The 17,292-nt window shown below is 37.8% G+C and overlaps 3 non-coding genes across 3 annotated transcripts; all 3 read left to right on the top strand.

The window, feature by feature from the left end:
• The first annotated feature begins 9,183 nt into the window (after nucleotides 1–9,183).
• Nucleotides 9,184–9,254, top strand: trnag-gcc (transfer RNA glycine (anticodon GCC)). Its single transcript has one exon. It is a non-coding gene; the product is annotated as a tRNA-Gly (tRNA).
• A 3,743-nt stretch (nucleotides 9,255–12,997) lies between these two features.
• Nucleotides 12,998–13,068, top strand: trnag-acc (transfer RNA glycine (anticodon ACC)). Its single transcript has one exon. It is a non-coding gene; the product is annotated as a tRNA-Gly (tRNA).
• Nucleotides 13,069–16,862: 3,794 nt separating this feature from the next.
• On the top strand, nucleotides 16,863–16,933 carry trnag-acc (transfer RNA glycine (anticodon ACC)). The gene has a single exon. It is a non-coding gene; the product is annotated as a tRNA-Gly (tRNA).
• The last annotated feature ends 359 nt before the right edge of the window (nucleotides 16,934–17,292 follow it).

Genomic DNA, 17,292 nt, shown 5'->3' on the forward strand with positions numbered 1-17,292 from the left:
ACTCTAAAAAAAATAGCTCTAAAAAGAGCTATTTATTTGCAAGAATTCTAAAAAAAGCTATTTATTTGTTCATCGTGGCCTTTAGGCAGCTATTTTGAAATTTCTTGCACTAAATTTTGTCGTATGAGCATTGGTGGTTCAATGGTAGAATTCTCGCTTGCCATGCGAGAGATCTGGGTCCGATTCCCAGCCAGTGCAATTTAACTTTTGCTTCAATAGATTTGTCCTTTTTGGAGCTTTTCAGTTGTTCATAATGTCCATAGGCCGCCATTTTAAAATTTTTTCCCCTAAAATTTGTTGTTTAAGCATTGGTGGTTCAATGGTAGAATTCTCGCTTGCCATGCGAGAGATCTGGGTCCGATTCCCAGCCAGTGCAATTTAACTTATGCTTCAATAGAATTGTCCTTTTTGGAGCTTTTCAGTTTTTCATAATGTCCATAGGCAGCTATTTTGAAATCTCTTGCACTAAATTTTGTCATATGAGCATTGGTGGTTCAAGGGTAGAATTCTCTTTTCCCATGCGAGAGTTCTGGGTCCGATTCCCAGCCAGTGCAAATTAACTTTTGCTTCAATAGAATTGTCCTTTTTGGAGCTTTTCAGTTGTTCATAATGTCCATAGGCCGCCATTTCTAAATTTTTTCCCCTAAAATTTGTTGTTTAAGCATTGGTGGTTCAATGGTAGAATTCTCGCTTGCCATGCGAGAGATCTGGGTCCGATTCCCAGCCAGTGCAATTTAACTTATGCTTCAATAGAATTGTCCTTTTTGGAGCTTTTCAGTTGTTCATAATGTCCATAGGCAGCTATTTTGAAATCTCTTGCACTAAATTTTGTCATATGAGCATTGGTGGTTCAAGGGTAGAATTCTCTTTTCCCATGCGAGAGTTCTGGGTCCGATTCCCAGCCAGTGCAAATTAACTTTTGCTTCAATCCCAAATATATAGCTCTAAAATAAATAGCTCTAAAAAGAGCTATTTATTTGTAAGAATTCTAAAAAGAGCTATTTATTTGTTCATCGTGGCCTTTAGGCAGCTATTTTGAAATTTCTTGCACTAAATTTTGTCATATGAGCATTGGTGGTTCAATGGTAGAATTCTCGCTTGCCATGCGAGAGATCTGGGTCCGATTCCCAGCCAGTGCAATTTAGCTTTTGCTTCAATCCCAAATATATAACTCTAAAAAAATAGCTCTAAAAAGAGCTATTTATTTGCAAGAATTCTAAAAAGAGCTATTTATTTGTTCATCGTGGCCTTTAGGCAGCTATTTTGAAATTTCTTGCACTAAATTTTGTCGTATGAGCATTGGTGGTTCAATGGTAGAATTCTCGCTTGCCATGCGAGAGATCTGGGTCCGATTCCCAGCCAGTGCAATTTAGCTTTTGCTTCAATCCCAAATATATAACTCTAAAAAAAATAGCTCTAAAAAGAGCTATTTATTTGCAAGAATTCTAAAAAGAGCTATTTATTTGTTCATCGTGGCCTTTAGGCAGCTATTTTGAAATTTCTTGCACTAAATTTTGTCGTATGAGCATTGGTGGTTCAATGGTAGAATTCTCGCTTGCCATGCGAGAGATCTGGGTCAGATTCCCAGCCAGTGCAATTTAACTTATGCTTCAATAGAATTGTCCTTTTTGGAGCTTTTCAGTTTTTCATAATGTCCATAGGCAGCTATTTTAAAATCTCTTGCACTAAATTTTGTCATATGAGCATTGGTGGTTCAAGGGTAGAATTCTCTTTTCCCATGCGAGAGTTCTGGGTCCAATTCCCAGCCAGTGCAATTTAACTTATGCTTCAATAGAATTGTCCTTTTTGGAGCTTTTCAGTTTTTCATAATGTCCATAGGCAGCTATTTTGAAATCTCTTGCACTAAATTTTGTCATATGAGCATTGGTGGTTCAAGGGTAGAATTCTCTTTTCCCATGCGAGAGTTCTGGGTCCGATTCCCAGCCAGTGCAAATTAACTTTTGCTTCAATAGAATTGTCCTTTTTGGAGCTTTTCAGTTTTTCATAATGTCCATAGGCAGCTATTTTGAAATTTCTTGCACTAAATTTTGTCGTATGAGCATTGGTGGTTCAATGGTAGAATTCTCGCTTGCCATGCGAGAGATCTGGGTCCGATTCCCAGCCAGTGCAATTTAGCTTTTGCTTCAATCCCAAATATATAACCCTAAAAAAAATAGCTCTAAAAAGAGCTATTTATTTGCAAGAATTCTAAAAAGAGCTATTTATTTGTTCATCGTGGCCTTTAGGCAGCTATTTTGAAATTTCTTGCACTAGATTTTGTCGTATGAGCATTGGTGGTTCAATGGTAGAATTCTCGCTTGCCATGCGAGAGATCTGGGTCCGATTCCCAGCCAGTGCAATTTAACTTATGCTTCAATAGAATTGTCCTTTTTGGAGCTTTTCAGTTGTTTATAATGTCCATAGGCAGCTATTTTGAAATCTCTTGCACTAAATTTTGTCATATGAGCATTGGTGGTTCAAGGGTAGAATTCTCTTTTCCCATGCGAGAGTTCTGGGTCCAATTCCCAGCCAGTGCAATTTAACTTATGCTTCAATAGAATTGTCCTTTTTGGAGCTTTTCAGTTTTTCATAATGTCCATAGGCAGCTATTTTGAAATCTCTTGCACTAAATTTTGTCATATGAGCATTGGTGGTTCAAGTGTAGAATTCTCTTTTCCCATGCGAGAGTTCTGGGTCCGATTCCCAGCCAGTGCAAATTAACTTTTGCTTCAATAGAATTGTCCTTTTTGGAGCTTTTCAGTTGTTCAAAATGTCCATAGGCCGCAATTTTGAAATTTTTTCCCCTAAAATTTGTTGTTTAAGCATTGGTGGTTCCATGGTAGAATTCTCGCTTGCCATGCGAGAGATCTGGGTCCGATTCCCAGCCAGTGCAATTTAACTTTTGCTTCAATCCCAAATATATAACTCTAAAAAAAATAGCTCTAAAAAGAGCTATTTATTTGCAAGAATTCTAAAAAGAGCTATTTATTTGTTCATCGTGGCCTTTAGGCAGCTATTTTGAAATTTCTTGCACTAAATTTAGTCGTATGAGCATTGGTGGTTCAATGGTAGAATTCTCGCTTGCCATGCGAGAGATCTGGGTCCGATTCCCAGCCAGTGCAATTTAGCTTTTGCTTCAATCCCAAATATATAACTCTAAAAAAAATAGCTCTAAAAAGAGCTATTTATTTGCAAGAATTCTAAAAAAAGCTATTTATTTGTTCATCGTGGCCTTTAGGCAGCTATTTTGAAATTTCTTGCACTAAATTTTGTCGTATGAGCATTGGTGGTTCAATGGTAGAATTCTCGCTTGCCATGCGAGAGATCTGGGTCCGATTCCCAGCCAGTGCAAATTAACTTTTGCTTCAATAGATTTGTCCTTTTTGGAGCTTTTCAGTTGTTCATCATGTCCATAGGCCGCCATTTTGAAAAAATTTTCCCCTAAAATTTGTTGTTTAAGCATTGGTGGTTCAATGGTAGAATTCTCGCTTGCCATGCGAGAGATCTGGGTCCGATTCCCAGCCAGTGCAATTTAACTTATGCTTCAATAGAATTGTCCTTTTTGGAGCTTTTCAGTTGTTCATAATGTCCATAGGCAGCTATTTTGAAATCTCTTGCACTAAATTTTGTCATATGAGCATTGGTGGTTCAAGGGTAGAATTCTCTTTTCCCATGCGAGAGTTCTGGGTCCGATTCCCAGCCAGTGCAAATTAACTTTTGCTTCAATCCCAAATATATAGCTCTAAAATAAATAGCTCTAAAAAGAGCTATTTATTTGTAAGAATTCTAAAAAGAGCTATTTATTTGTTCATCGTGGCCTTTAGGCAGCTATTTTGAAATTTCTTGCACTAAATTTTGTCATATGAGCATTGGTGGTTCAATGGTAGAATTCTCGCTTGCCATGCGAGAGATCTGGGTCCGATTCCCAGCCAGTGCAATTTAGCTTTTGCTTCAATCCCAAATATATAACTCTAAAAAAATAGCTCTAAAAAGAGCTATTTATTTGCAAGAATTCTAAAAAGAGCTATTTATTTGTTCATCGTGGCCTTTAGGCAGCTATTTTGAAATTTCTTGCACTAAATTTTGTCGTATGAGCATTGGTGGTTCAATGGTAGAATTCTCGCTTGCCATGCGAGAGATCTGGGTCCGATTCCCAGCCAGTGCAATTTAGCTTTTGCTTCAATCCCAAATATATAACTCTAAAAAAAATAGCTCTAAAAAGAGCTATTTATTTGCAAGAATTCTAAAAAGAGCTATTTATTTGTTCATCGTGGCCTTTAGGCAGCTATTTTGAAATTTCTTGCACTAAATTTTGTCGTATGAGCATTGGTGGTTCAATGGTAGAATTCTCGCTTGCCATGCGAGAGATCTGGGTCAGATTCCCAGCCAGTGCAATTTAACTTATGCTTCAATAGAATTGTCCTTTTTGGAGCTTTTCAGTTTTTCATAATGTCCATAGGCAGCTATTTTAAAATCTCTTGCACTAAATTTTGTCATATGAGCATTGGTGGTTCAAGGGTAGAATTCTCTTTTCCCATGCGAGAGTTCTGGGTCCAATTCCCAGCCAGTGCAATTTAACTTATGCTTCAATAGAATTGTCCTTTTTGGAGCTTTTCAGTTTTTCATAATGTCCATAGGCAGCTATTTTGAAATCTCTTGCACTAAATTTTGTCATATGAGCATTGGTGGTTCAAGGGTAGAATTCTCTTTTCCCATGCGAGAGTTCTGGGTCCGATTCCCAGCCAGTGCAAATTAACTTTTGCTTCAATAGAATTGTCCTTTTTGGAGCTTTTCAGTTTTTCATAATGTCCATAGGCAGCTATTTTGAAATTTCTTGCACTAAATTTTGTCGTATGAGCATTGGTGGTTCAATGGTAGAATTCTCGCTTGCCATGCGAGAGATCTGGGTCCGATTCCCAGCCAGTGCAATTTAGCTTTTGCTTCAATCCCAAATATATAACCCTAAAAAAAATAGCTCTAAAAAGAGCTATTTATTTGCAAGAATTCTAAAAAGAGCTATTTATTTGTTCATCGTGGCCTTTAGGCAGCTATTTTGAAATTTCTTGCACTAGATTTTGTCGTATGAGCATTGGTGGTTCAATGGTAGAATTCTCGCTTGCCATGCGAGAGATCTGGGTCCGATTCCCAGCCAGTGCAATTTAACTTATGCTTCAATAGAATTGTCCTTTTTGGAGCTTTTCAGTTGTTTATAATGTCCATAGGCAGCTATTTTGAAATCTCTTGCACTAAATTTTGTCATATGAGCATTGGTGGTTCAAGGGTATAATTCTCTTTTCCCATGCGAGAGTTCTGGGTCCAATTCCCAGCCAGTGCAATTTAACTTATGCTTCAATAGAATTGTCCTTTTTGGAGCTTTTCAGTTTTTCATAATGTCCATAGGCAGCTATTTTGAAATCTCTTGCACTAAATTTTGTCATATGAGCATTGGTGGTTCAAGTGTAGAATTCTCTTTTCCCATGCGAGAGTTCTGGGTCCGATTCCCAGCCAGTGCAAATTAACTTTTGCTTCAATAGAATTGTCCTTTTTGGAGCTTTTCAGTTGTTCAAAATGTCCATAGGCCGCAATTTTGAAATTTTTTCCCCTAAAATTTGTTGTTTAAGCATTGGTGGTTCCATGGTAGAATTCTCGCTTGCCATGCGAGAGATCTGGGTCCGATTCCCAGCCAGTGCAATTTAACTTTTGCTTCAATCCCAAATATATAACTCTAAAAAAAATAGCTCTAAAAAGAGCTATTTATTTGCAAGAATTCTAAAAAGAGCTATTTATTTGTTCATCGTGGCCTTTAGGCAGCTATTTTGAAATTTCTTGCACTAAATTTAGTCGTATGAGCATTGGTGGTTCAATGGTAGAATTCTCGCTTGCCATGCGAGATATCTGGGTCCGATTCCCAGCCAGTGCAATTTAGCTTTTGCTTCAATCCCAAATATATAACTCTAAAAAAAATAGCTCTAAAAAGAGCTATTTATTTGCAAGAATTCTAAAAAAAGCTATTTATTTGTTCATCGTGGCCTTTAGGCAGCTATTTTGAAATTTCTTGCACTAAATTTTGTCGTATGAGCATTGGTGGTTCAATGGTAGAATTCTCGCTTGCCATGCGAGAGATCTGGGTCCGATTCCCAGCCAGTGCAAATTAACTTTTGCTTCAATAGATTTGTCCTTTTTGGAGCTTTTCAGTTGTTCATCATGTCCATAGGCCGCCATTTTGAAAAAATTTTCCCCTAAAATTTGTTGTTTAAGCATTGGTGGTTCAATGGTAGAATTCTCGCTTGCCATGCGAGAGATCTGGGTCAGATTCCCAGCCAGTGCAATTTAACTTATGCTTCAATAGAATTGTCCTTTTTGGAGCTTTTCAGTTTTTCATAATGTCCATAGGCAGCTATTTTAAAATCTCTTGCACTAAATTTTGTCATATGAGCATTGGTGGTTCAAGGGTAGAATTCTCTTTTCCCATGCGAGAGTTCTGGGTCCGATTCCCAGCCAGTGCAAATTAACTTTTGTTTCAATAGAATTGTCCTTTTTGGAGCTTTTCAGTTGTTCATAATGTCCATAGGCCGCCATTTTGAAATTTTTTCCCCTAAAATTTGTTGTTTAAGCATTGGTGGTTCAATGGTAGAATTCTCGCTTGCCATGCGAGAGATCTGGGTCCGATTCCCAACAAGTGCAATTTAACTTTTGCTTCAATAGAATTGTCCTTTTTGGAGCTTTTCAGTTCTTCATAATGTCCATAGAACGCCATTTTGAAATTTTTTCCCCTAAAATTTTTTGTTTAAGCATTGGTGGTTCAATGGTAGAATTCTCGCTTGCCATGCGAGAGTTCTGGGTCCGATTCCCAGCCAGTGCAAATTAACTTTTGTTTCAATAGAATTGTCCTTTTTGGAGCTTTTCAGTTGTTCATAATGTCCATAGGCAGCTATTTTGAAATCTCTTGCACTAAATTTTGTCATATGAGCATTGGTGGTTCAAGGGTAGAATTCTCTTTTCCCATGCGAGAGTTCTGGGTCCGATTCCCAGCCAGTGCAAATTAACTTTTGCTTCAATAGAATTGTCCTTTTTGGAGCTTTTCAGTTGTTCATAATGTCCATAGGCCGCCATTTCTAAATTTTTTCCCCTAAAATTTGTTGTTTAAGCATTGGTGGTTCAATGGTAGAATTCTCGCTTGCCATGCGAGAGATCTGGGTCCGATTCCCAGCCAGTGCAATTTAACTTTTGCTTCAATCCCAAATATATAACTCTAAAAAAAATAGCTCTAAAAAGAGCTATTTATTTGCAAGAATTCTAAAAAGAGCTATTTATTTGTTCATCGTGGCCTTTAGGCAGCTATTTTGAAATTTCTTGCACTAAATTTTGTCGTATGAGCATTGGTGGTTCAATGGTAGAATTCTCGCTTGCCATGCGAGAGATCTGGGTCCGATTCCCAGCCAGTGCAATTTAGCTTTTGCTTCAATCCCAAATATATAACTCTAAAAAAAATAGCTCTAAAAAGAGCTATTTATTTGCAAGAATTCTAAAAAGAGCTATTTATTTGTTCATCGTGGCCTTTAGGCAGCTATTTTGAAATTTCTTGCACTAAATTTTGTTGTATGAGCATTGGTGGTTCAATGGTAGAATTCTCGCTTGCCATGCGAGAGATCTGGGTCAGATTCCCAGCCAGTGCAATTTAACTTATGCTTCAATAGAATTGTCCTTTTTGGAGCTTTTCAGTTTTTCATAATGTCCATAGGCAGCTATTTTAAAATCTCTTGCACTAAATTTTGTCATATGAGCATTGGTGGTTCAAGGGTAGAATTCTCTTTTCCCATGCGAGAGTTCTGGATCCGATTCCCAGCCAGTGCAAATTAACTTTTGCTTCAATCCCAAATATATAGCTCTAAAATAAATAGCTCTAAAAAGAGCTATTTATTTGCAAGAATTCTAAAAAGAGCTATTTATTTGTTCATCGTGGCCTTTAGGCAGCTATTTTGAAATTTCTTGCACTAAATTTTGTCGTATGAGCATTGGTGGTTCAATGGTAGAATTCTCGCTTGCCATGCGAGAGATCTGGGTCCGATTCCCAGCCAGTGCAATTTAGCTTTTGCTTCAATCCCAAATATATAACTCTAAAAAAAATAGCTCTAAAAAGAGCTATTTATTTGCAAGAATTCTAAAAAGAGCTATTTATTTGTTCATCGTGGCCTTTAGGCAGCTATTTTGAAATTTCTTGCACTAAATTTTGTCGTATGAGCATTGGTGGTTCAATGGTAGAATTCTCGCTTGCCATGCGAGAGATCTGGGTCCGATTCCCAGCCAGTGCAATTTAGCTTTTGCTTCAATCCCAAATATATAACTCTAAAAAAAATAGCTCTAAAAAGAGCTATTTATTTGCAAGAATTCTAAAAAGAGCTATTTATTTGTTCATCGTGGCCTATAGGCAGCTATTTTGAAATTTCTTGCACTAAATTTTGTCGTATGAGCATTGGTGGTTCAATGGTAGAATTCTCGCTTGCCATGCGAGAGATCTGGGTCCGATTCCCAGCCAGTGCAAATTAACTTTTGCTTCAATAGATTTGTCCTTTTTGGAGCTTTTCAGTTGTTCATCATGTCCATAGGCCGCCATTTTGAAAAAATTTTCCCCTAAAATTTGTTGTTTAAGCATTGGTGGTTCAATGGTAGAATTCTCGCTTGCCATGCGAGAGATCTGGGTCAGATTCCCAGCCAGTGCAATTTAACTTATGCTTCAATAGAATTGTCCTTTTTGGAGCTTTTCAGTTTTTCATAATGTCCATAGGCAGCTATTTTAAAATCTCTTGCACTAAATTTTGTCATATGAGCATTGGTGGTTCAAGGGTAGAATTCTCTTTTCCCATGCGAGAGTTCTGGGTCCGATTCCCAGCCAGTGCAAATTAACTTTTGTTTCAATAGAATTGTCCTTTTTGGAGCTTTTCAGTTGTTCATAATGTCCATAGGCCGCCATTTTGAAATTTTTTCCCCTAAAATTTGTTGTTTAAGCATTGGTGGTTCAATGGTAGAATTCTCGCTTGCCATGCGAGAGATCTGGGTCCGATTCCCAACAAGTGCAATTTAACTTTTGCTTCAATAGAATTGTCCTTTTTGGAGCTTTTCAGTTCTTCATAATGTCCATAGAACGCCATTTTGAAATTTTTTCCCTTAAAATTTGTTGTTTAAGCATTGGTGGTTCAATGGTAGAATTCTCGCTTGCCATGCGAGAGTTCTGGGTCCGATTCCCAGCCAATGCAAATTAACTTTTGTTTCAATAGAATTGTCCTTTTTGGAGCTTTTCAGTTGTTCATAATGTCCATAGGCAGCTATTTTGAAATCTCTTGCACTAAATTTTGTCATATGAGCATTGGTGGTTCAAGGGTAGAATTCTCTTTTCCCATGCGAGAGTTCTGGGTCCGATTCCCAGCCAGTGCAAATTAACTTTTGCTTCAATAGAATTGTCCTTTTTGGAGCTTTTCAGTTGTTCATAATGTCCATAGGCCGCCATTTCTAAATTTTTTCCCCTAAAATTTGTTGTTTAAGCATTGGTGGTTCAATGGTAGAATTCTCGCTTGCCATGCGAGAGATCTGGGTCCGATTCCCAGCCAGTGCAATTTAACTTATGCTTCAATAGAATTGTCCTTTTTGGAGCTTTTCAGTTGTTTATAATGTCCATAGGCAGCTATTTTGAAATCTCTTGCACTAAATTTTGTCATATGAGCATTGGTGGTTCAAGGGTAGAATTCTCTTTTCCCATGCGAGAGTTCTGGGTCCGATTCCCAGCCAGTGCAAATTAACTTTTGTTTCAATAGAATTGTCCTTTTTGGAGCTTTTCAGTTGTTCATAATGTCCATAGGCCGCCATTTCTAAATTTTTTCCCCTAAAATTTGTTGTTTAAGCATTGGTGGTTCAATGGTAGAATTCTCGCTTGCCATGCGAGAGATCTGGGTCCGATTCCCAGCCAGTGCAATTTAACTTATGCTTCAATAGAATTGTCCTTTTTAGAGCTTTTCAGTTGTTCATAATGTCCATAGGCAGCTATTTTGAAATCTCTTGCACTAAATTTTGTCATATGAGCATTGGTGGTTCAAGGGTAGAATTCTCTTTTCCCATGCGAGAGTTCTGGGTCCGATTCCCAGCCAGTGCAAATTAACTTTTGTTTCAATAGAATTGTCCTTTTTGGAGCTTTTCAGTTCTTCATAATGTCCATAGAACGCCATTTTGAAATTTTTTCCCCTAAAATTTGTTGTTTAAGCATTGGTGGTTCAATGGTAGAATTCTCGCTTGCCATGCGAGAGATCTGGGTCCGATTCCCAGCCAGTGCAATTTAACTTATGCTTCAATAGAATTGTCCTTTTTGGAGCTTTTCAGTTTTTCATAATGTCCATAGGCAGCTATTTTGAAATCTCTTGCACTAAATTTTGTCATATGAGCATTGGTGGTTCAAGGGTAGAATTCTCTTTTCCCATGCGAGAGTTCTGGGTCCGATTCCCAGCCAGTGCAAATTAACTTTTGCTTCAATAGAATTGTCCTTTTTGGAGCTTTTCAGTTGTTCATAATGTCCATAGGCCGCCATTTTGAAATTTTTTCCCCTAAAATTTGTTGTTTAAGCATTGGTGGTTCAATGGTAGAATTCTCGCTTGCCATGCGAGAGATCGGGGTCCAATTCCCAGCCAGTGCAATTTAACTTATGCTTCAATAGAATTGTCCTTTTTGGAGCTTTTCAGTTGTTCATAATGTCCATAGGCAGCTATTTTGAAATCTCTTGCACTAAATTTTGTCATATGAGCATTGGTGGTTCAAGGGTAGAATTCTCTTTTCCCATGCGAGAGTTCTGGGTCCGATTCCCAGCCAGTGCAAATTAACTTTTGCTTCAATCCCAAATATATAACTCTAAAATAAATAGCTCTAAAAAGAGCTATTTATTTGCAAGAATTCTAAAAAGAGCTATTTATTTGTTCATCGTGGCCTTTAGGCAGCTATTTTGAAATTTCTTGCACTAAATTTTGTCGTATGAGCATTGGTGGTTCAATGGTAGAATTCTCGCTTGCCATGCGAGAGATCTGGGTCCGATTCCCAGCCAGTGCAATTTAGCTTTTGCTTCAATCCCAAATATATAACTCTAAAAAAAATAGCTCTAAAAAGAGCTATTTATTTGCAAGAATTCTAAAAAGAGCTATTTATTTGTTCATCGTGGCCTTTAGGCAGCTATTTTGAAATTTCTTGCACTAAATTTTGTCGTATGAGCATTGGTGGTTCAATGGTAGAATTCTCGCTTGCCATGCGAGAGATCTGGGTCCGATTCCCAGCCAGTGCAAATTAACTTTTGCTTCAATAGATTTGTCCTTTTTGGAGCTTTTCAGTTGTTCATCATGTCCATAGGCCGCCATTTTGAAAAAATTTCCCCTAAAATTTGTTGTTTAAGCATTGGTGGTTCAATGGTAGATTCTCGCTTGCCATGCGAGAGATCTGGGTCAGATTCCCAGCCAGTGCAATTTAACTTATGCTTCAATAGAATTGTCCTTTTTGGAGCTTTTCAGTTTTTCATAATGTCCATAGGCAGCTATTTTAAAATCTCTTGCACTAAATTTTGTCATATGAGCATTGGTGGTTTAAGGGTAGAATTCTCTTTTCCCATGCGAGAGTTCTGGGTCCGATTCCCAGCCAGTGCAAATTAACTTTTGTTTCAATAGAATTGTCCTTTTTGGAGCTTTTCAGTTGTTCATAATGTCCATAGGCCGCCATTTTGAAATTTTTTCCCCTAAAATTTGTTGTTTAAGCATTGGTGGTTTAATGGTAGAATTCTCGCTTGCCATGCGAGAGATCTGGGTCCGATTCCCAGCCAGTGCAATTTAACTTATGCTTCAATAGAATTGTCCTTTTTGGAGCTTTTCAGTTGTTCATAATGTCCATAGGCAGCTATTTTGAAATCTCTTGCACTAAATTTTGTCATATGAGCATTGGTGGTTCAAGGGTAGAATTCTCTTTTCCCATGCGAGAGTTCTGGGTCCGATTCCCAGCCAGTGCAAATTAACTTTTGCTTCAATCCCAAATATATAGCTCTAAAATAAATAGCTCTAAAAAGAGCTATTTATTTGTAAGAATTCTAAAAAGAGCTATTTATTTGTTCATCGTGGCCTTTAGGCAGCTATTTTGAAATTTCTTGCACTAAATTTTGTCGTATGAGCATTGGTGGTTCAATGGTAGAATTCTTGCTTGCCATGCGAGAGATCTGGGTCCGATTCCCAGCCAGTGCAATTTAGCTTTTGCTTCAATCCCAGATATATAACTCTGAAAAAAATAGCTCTAAAAAGAGCTATTTATTTGCAAGAATTCTAAAAAGAGCTATTTATTTGTTCATCGTGGCCTTTAGGCAACTATTTTGAAATTTCTTGCACTAAATTTTGTCGTATGAGCATTGGTGGTTCAATGGTAGAATTCTCGCTTGCCATGCGAGAGATCTGGGTCTGATTCCCAGCCAGTGCAATTTAGCTTTTGCTTCAATCCCAAATATATAACTCTAAAAAAAATAGCTCTAAAAAGAGCTATTTATTTGCAAGAATTCTAAAAAGAGCTATTTATTTGTTCATCGTGGCCTTTAGGCAGCTATTTTGAAATTTCTTGCACTAAATTTTGTCGTATGAGCATTGGTGGTTCAATGGTAGAATTCTCGCTTGCCATGCGAGAGATCTGGGTCCGATTCCCAGCCAGTGCAAATTAACTTTTGCTTCAATAGATTTGTCCTTTTTGGAGCTTTTCAGTTGTTCATCATGTCCATAGGCCGCCATTTTGAAAAAATTTCCCCTAAAATTTGTTGTTTAAGCATTGGTGGTTCAATGGTAGAATTCTCGCTTGCCATGCGAGAGATCTGGGTCCGATTCCCAACAAGTGCAATTTAACTTTTGCTTCAATAGAATTGTCCTTTTTGGAGCTTTTCAGTTCTTCATAATGTCCATAGAACGCCATTTTGAAATTTTTTCCCCTAAAATTTGTTGTTTAAGCATTGGTGGTTCAATGGTAGAATTCTCGCTTACCATGCGAGAGATCTGGGTCCGATTCCCAGCCAGTGCAATTTAACTTATGCTTCAATAGAATTGTCCTTTTTGGAGCTTTTCAGTTGTTCATATTGTCCATAGGCAGCTATTTTGAAATCTCTTGCACTAAATTTTGTCATATGAGCATTGGTGGTTCAAGGGTAGAATTCTCTTTTCCCATGCGAGAGTTCTGGGTCCGATTCCCAGCCAGTGCAAATTAACTTTTGCTTCAATAGAATTGTCCTTTTTGGAGCTTTTCAGTTGTTCAAAATGTCCATAGGCCGCCATTTTGAAATTTTTTCCCCTAAAATTTGTTGTTTAAGCATTGGTGGTTCAATGGTAGAATTCTCGCTTGCCATGCGAGAGATCTGGGTCAGATTCCCAGCCAGTGCAATTTAACTTATGCTTCAATAGAATTGTCCTTTTTGGAGCTTTTCAGTTTTTCATAATGTCCATAGGCAGCTATTTTAAAATCTCTTGCACTAAATTTTGTCATATGAGCATTGGTGGTTCAAGGGTAGAATTCTCTTTTCCCATGCGAGAGTTCTGGGTCCGATTCCCAGCCAGTGCAAATTAACTTTTGCTTCAATCCCAAATATATAGCTCTAAAATAAATAGCTCTAAAAAGAGCTATTTATTTGCAAGAATTCTAAAAAGAGCTATTTATTTGTTCATCGTGGCCTTTAGGCAGCTATTTTGAAATTTCTTGCACTAAATTTTGTGGTATGAGCATTGGTGGTTCAATGGTAGAATTCTCGCTTGCCATGCGAGAGATCTGGGTCCGATTCCCAGCCAGTGCAAATTAACTTTTGCTTCAATAGAATTGTCCTTTTTGGAGCTTTTCAGTTCTTCATAATGTCCATAGAACGCCATTTTGAAATTTTTTCCCCTAAAATTTGTTGTTTAAGCATTGGTGGTTCAATGGTAGAATTCTCGCTTGCCATGCGAGAGATCTGGGTCCGATTCCCAGCCAGTGCAATTTAACTTATGCTTCAATAGAATTGTCCTTTTTGGAGCTTTTCAGTTGTTCATAATGTCCATAGGCAGCTATTTTGAAATCTCTTGCACTAAATTTTGTCATATGAGCATTGGTGGTTCAAGGGTAGAATTCTCTTTTCCCATGCGAGAGTTCTGGGTCCGATTCCCAGCCAGTGCAAATTAACTTTTGCTTCAATAGAATTGTCCTTTTTGGAGCTTTTCAGTTGTTCATAATGTCCATAGGCCGCCATTTTGAAATTTTTTCCCCTAAAATTTGTTGTTTAAGCATTGGTGGTTCAATGGTAGAATTCTCGCTTGCCATGCGAGAGATCTGGGTCCGATTCCCAGCCAGTGCAATTTAACTTATGCTTCAATCCCAAATATATAACTCTAAAAAAAATAGCTCTAAAAAGAGCTATTTATTTGCAAGAATTCTAAAAAGAGCTATTTATTTGTTCATCGTGGCCTTTAGGCAGCTATTTTGAAATTTCTTGCACTAAATTTTGTCGTATGAGCATTGGTGGTTCAATGGTAGAATTCTCGCTTGCCATGCGAGAGATCTGGGTCCGATTCCCAGCCAGTGCAATTTAGCTTTTGCTTCAATCCCAAATATATAACTCTAAAAAAAATAGCTCTAAAAAGAGCTATTTATTTGCAAGAATTCTAAAAAGAGCTATTTATTTGTTCATCGTGGCCTTTAGGCAGCTATTTTGAAATTTCTTGCACTAAATTTTGTCGTATGAGCATTGGTGGTTCAATGGTAGAATTCTCGCTTGCCATGCGAGAGATCTGGGTCCGATTCCCAGCCAGTGCAATTTAGCTTTTGCTTCAATCCCAAATATATAACTCTAAAAAAAATAGCTCTAAAAAGAGCTATTTATTTGCAAGAATTCTAAAAAGAGCTATTAATTTGTTCATCGTGGCCTTTAGGCAGCTATTTTGAAATTTCTTGCACTAAATTTTGTCGTATGAGCATTGGTGGTTCAATGGTAGAATTCTCGCTTGCCATGTGAGAGATCTGGGTCCGATTCCCAGCCAGTGCAAATTAACTTTTGCTTCAATAGATTTGTCCTTTTTGGAGCTTTTCAGTTGTTCATCATGTCCATAGGCCGCCATTTTGAAAAAATTTCCCCTAAAATTTGTTGTTTAAGCATTGGTGGTTCAATGGTAGAATTCTCGCTTGCCATGCGAGAGATCTGGGTCCGATTCCCAGCCAGTGCAATTTAACTTATGCTTCAATAGAATTGTCCTTTTTGGAGCTTTTCAGTTTTTCATAATGTCCATAGGCAGCTATTTTGAAATCTCTTGCACTAAATTTTGTCATATGAGCATTGGTGGTTCAAGGGTAGAATTCTCTTTTCCCATGCGAGAGTTCTGGGTCCGATTCCCAGCCAGTGCAAATTAACTTTTGCTTCAATAGAATTGTCCTTTTTGGAGCTTTTCAGTTGTTCATAATGTCCATAGGCCGCCATTTTGAAATTTTTTCCCCTAAAATTTGTTGTTTAAGCATTGGTGGTTCAATGGTAGAATTCTCGCTTGCCATGCGAGAGATCGGGGTCCAATTCCCAGCCAGTGCAATTTAACTTATGCTTCAATAGAATTGTCCTTTTTGGAGCTTTTCAGTTGTTCATAATGTCCATAGGCAGCTATTTTGAAATCTCTTGCACTAAATTTTGTCATATGAGCATTGGTGGTTCAAGGGTAGAATTCTCTTTTCCCATGCGAGAGTTCTGGGTCCGATTCCCAGCCAGTGCAAATTAACTTTTGCTTCAATCCCAAATATATAACTCTAAAATAAATAGCTCTAAAAAGAGCTATTTATTTGCAAGAATTCTAAAAAGAGCTATTTATTTGTTCATCGTGGCCTTTAGGCAGCTATTTTGAAATTTCTTGCACTAAATTTTGTCGTATGAGCATTGGTGGTTCAATGGTAGAATTCTCGCTTGCCATGCGAGAGATCTGGGTCCGATTCCCAGCCAGTGCAATTTAGCTTTTGCTTCAATCCCAAATATATAACTCTAAAAAAAATAGCTCTAAAAAGAGCTATTTATTTGCAAGAATTCTAAAAAGAGCTATTTATTTGTTCATCGTGGCCTTTAGGCAGCTATTTTGAAATTTCTTGCACTAAATTTTGTCGTATGAGCATTGGTGGTTCAATGGTAGAATTCTCGCTTGCCATGCGAGAGATCTGGGTCCGATTCCCAGCCAGTGCAAATTAACTTTTGCTTCAATAGATTTGTCCTTTTTGGAGCTTTTCAGTTGTTCATCATGTCCATAGGCCGCCATTTTGAAAAAATTTCCCCTAAAATTTGTTGTTTAAGCATTGGTGGTTCAATGGTAGATTCTCGCTTGCCATGCGAGAGATCTGGGTCAGATTCCCAGCCAGTGCAATTTAACTTATGCTTCAATAGAATTGTCCTTTTTGGAGCTTTTCAGTTTTTCATAATGTCCATAGGCAGCTATTTTAAAATCTCTTGCACTAAATTTTGTCATATGAGCATTGGTGGTTCAAGGGTAGAATTCTCTTTTCCCATGCGAGAGTTCTGGGTCCGATTCCCAGCCAGTGCAAATTAACTTTTGTTTCAATAGAATTGTCCTTTTTGGAGCTTTTCAGTTGTTCATAATGTCCATAGGCCGCCATTTTGAAATTTTTTCCCCTAAAATTTGTTGTTTAAGCATTGGTGGTTCAATGGTAGAATTCTCGCTTGCCATGCGAGAGATCTGGGTCCGATTCCCAACAAGTGCAATTTAACTTTTGCTTCAATAGAATTGTCCTTTTTGGAGCTTTTCAGTTCTTCATAATGTCCATAGAACGCCATTTTGAAATTTTTTCCCCTAAAATTTGTTGTTTAAGCATTGGTGGTTCAATGGTAGAATTCTCGCTTACCATGCGAGAGATCTGGGTCCGATTCCCAGCCAGTGCAATTTAACTTATGCTTCAATAGAATTGTAATTTTTGGAGCTTTTCAGTTGTTCATATTGTCCATAGGCAGCTATTTTGAAATCTCTTGCACTAAATTTTGTCATATGAGCATTGGTGGTTCAAGGGTAGAATTCTCTTTTCCCATGCGAGAGTTCTGGGTCCGATTCCCAGCCAGTGCAAATTAACTTTTGCTTCAATAGAATTGTCCTTTTTGGAGCTTTTCAGTTGTTCAAAATGTCCATAGGCCGCCATTTTGAAATTTTTTCCCCTAAAATTTGTTGTTTAAGCATTGGTGGTTCAATGGTAGAATTCTCGCTTGCCATGCGAGAGATCTGGGTCAGATTCCCAGCCAGTGCAATT

This window comes from Pungitius pungitius, chromosome 18 (genome assembly GCF_949316345.1).
Source record: "Pungitius pungitius chromosome 18, fPunPun2.1, whole genome shotgun sequence".
In the NCBI taxonomy this organism is placed as follows: domain Eukaryota; kingdom Metazoa; phylum Chordata; class Actinopteri; order Perciformes; family Gasterosteidae; genus Pungitius; species Pungitius pungitius.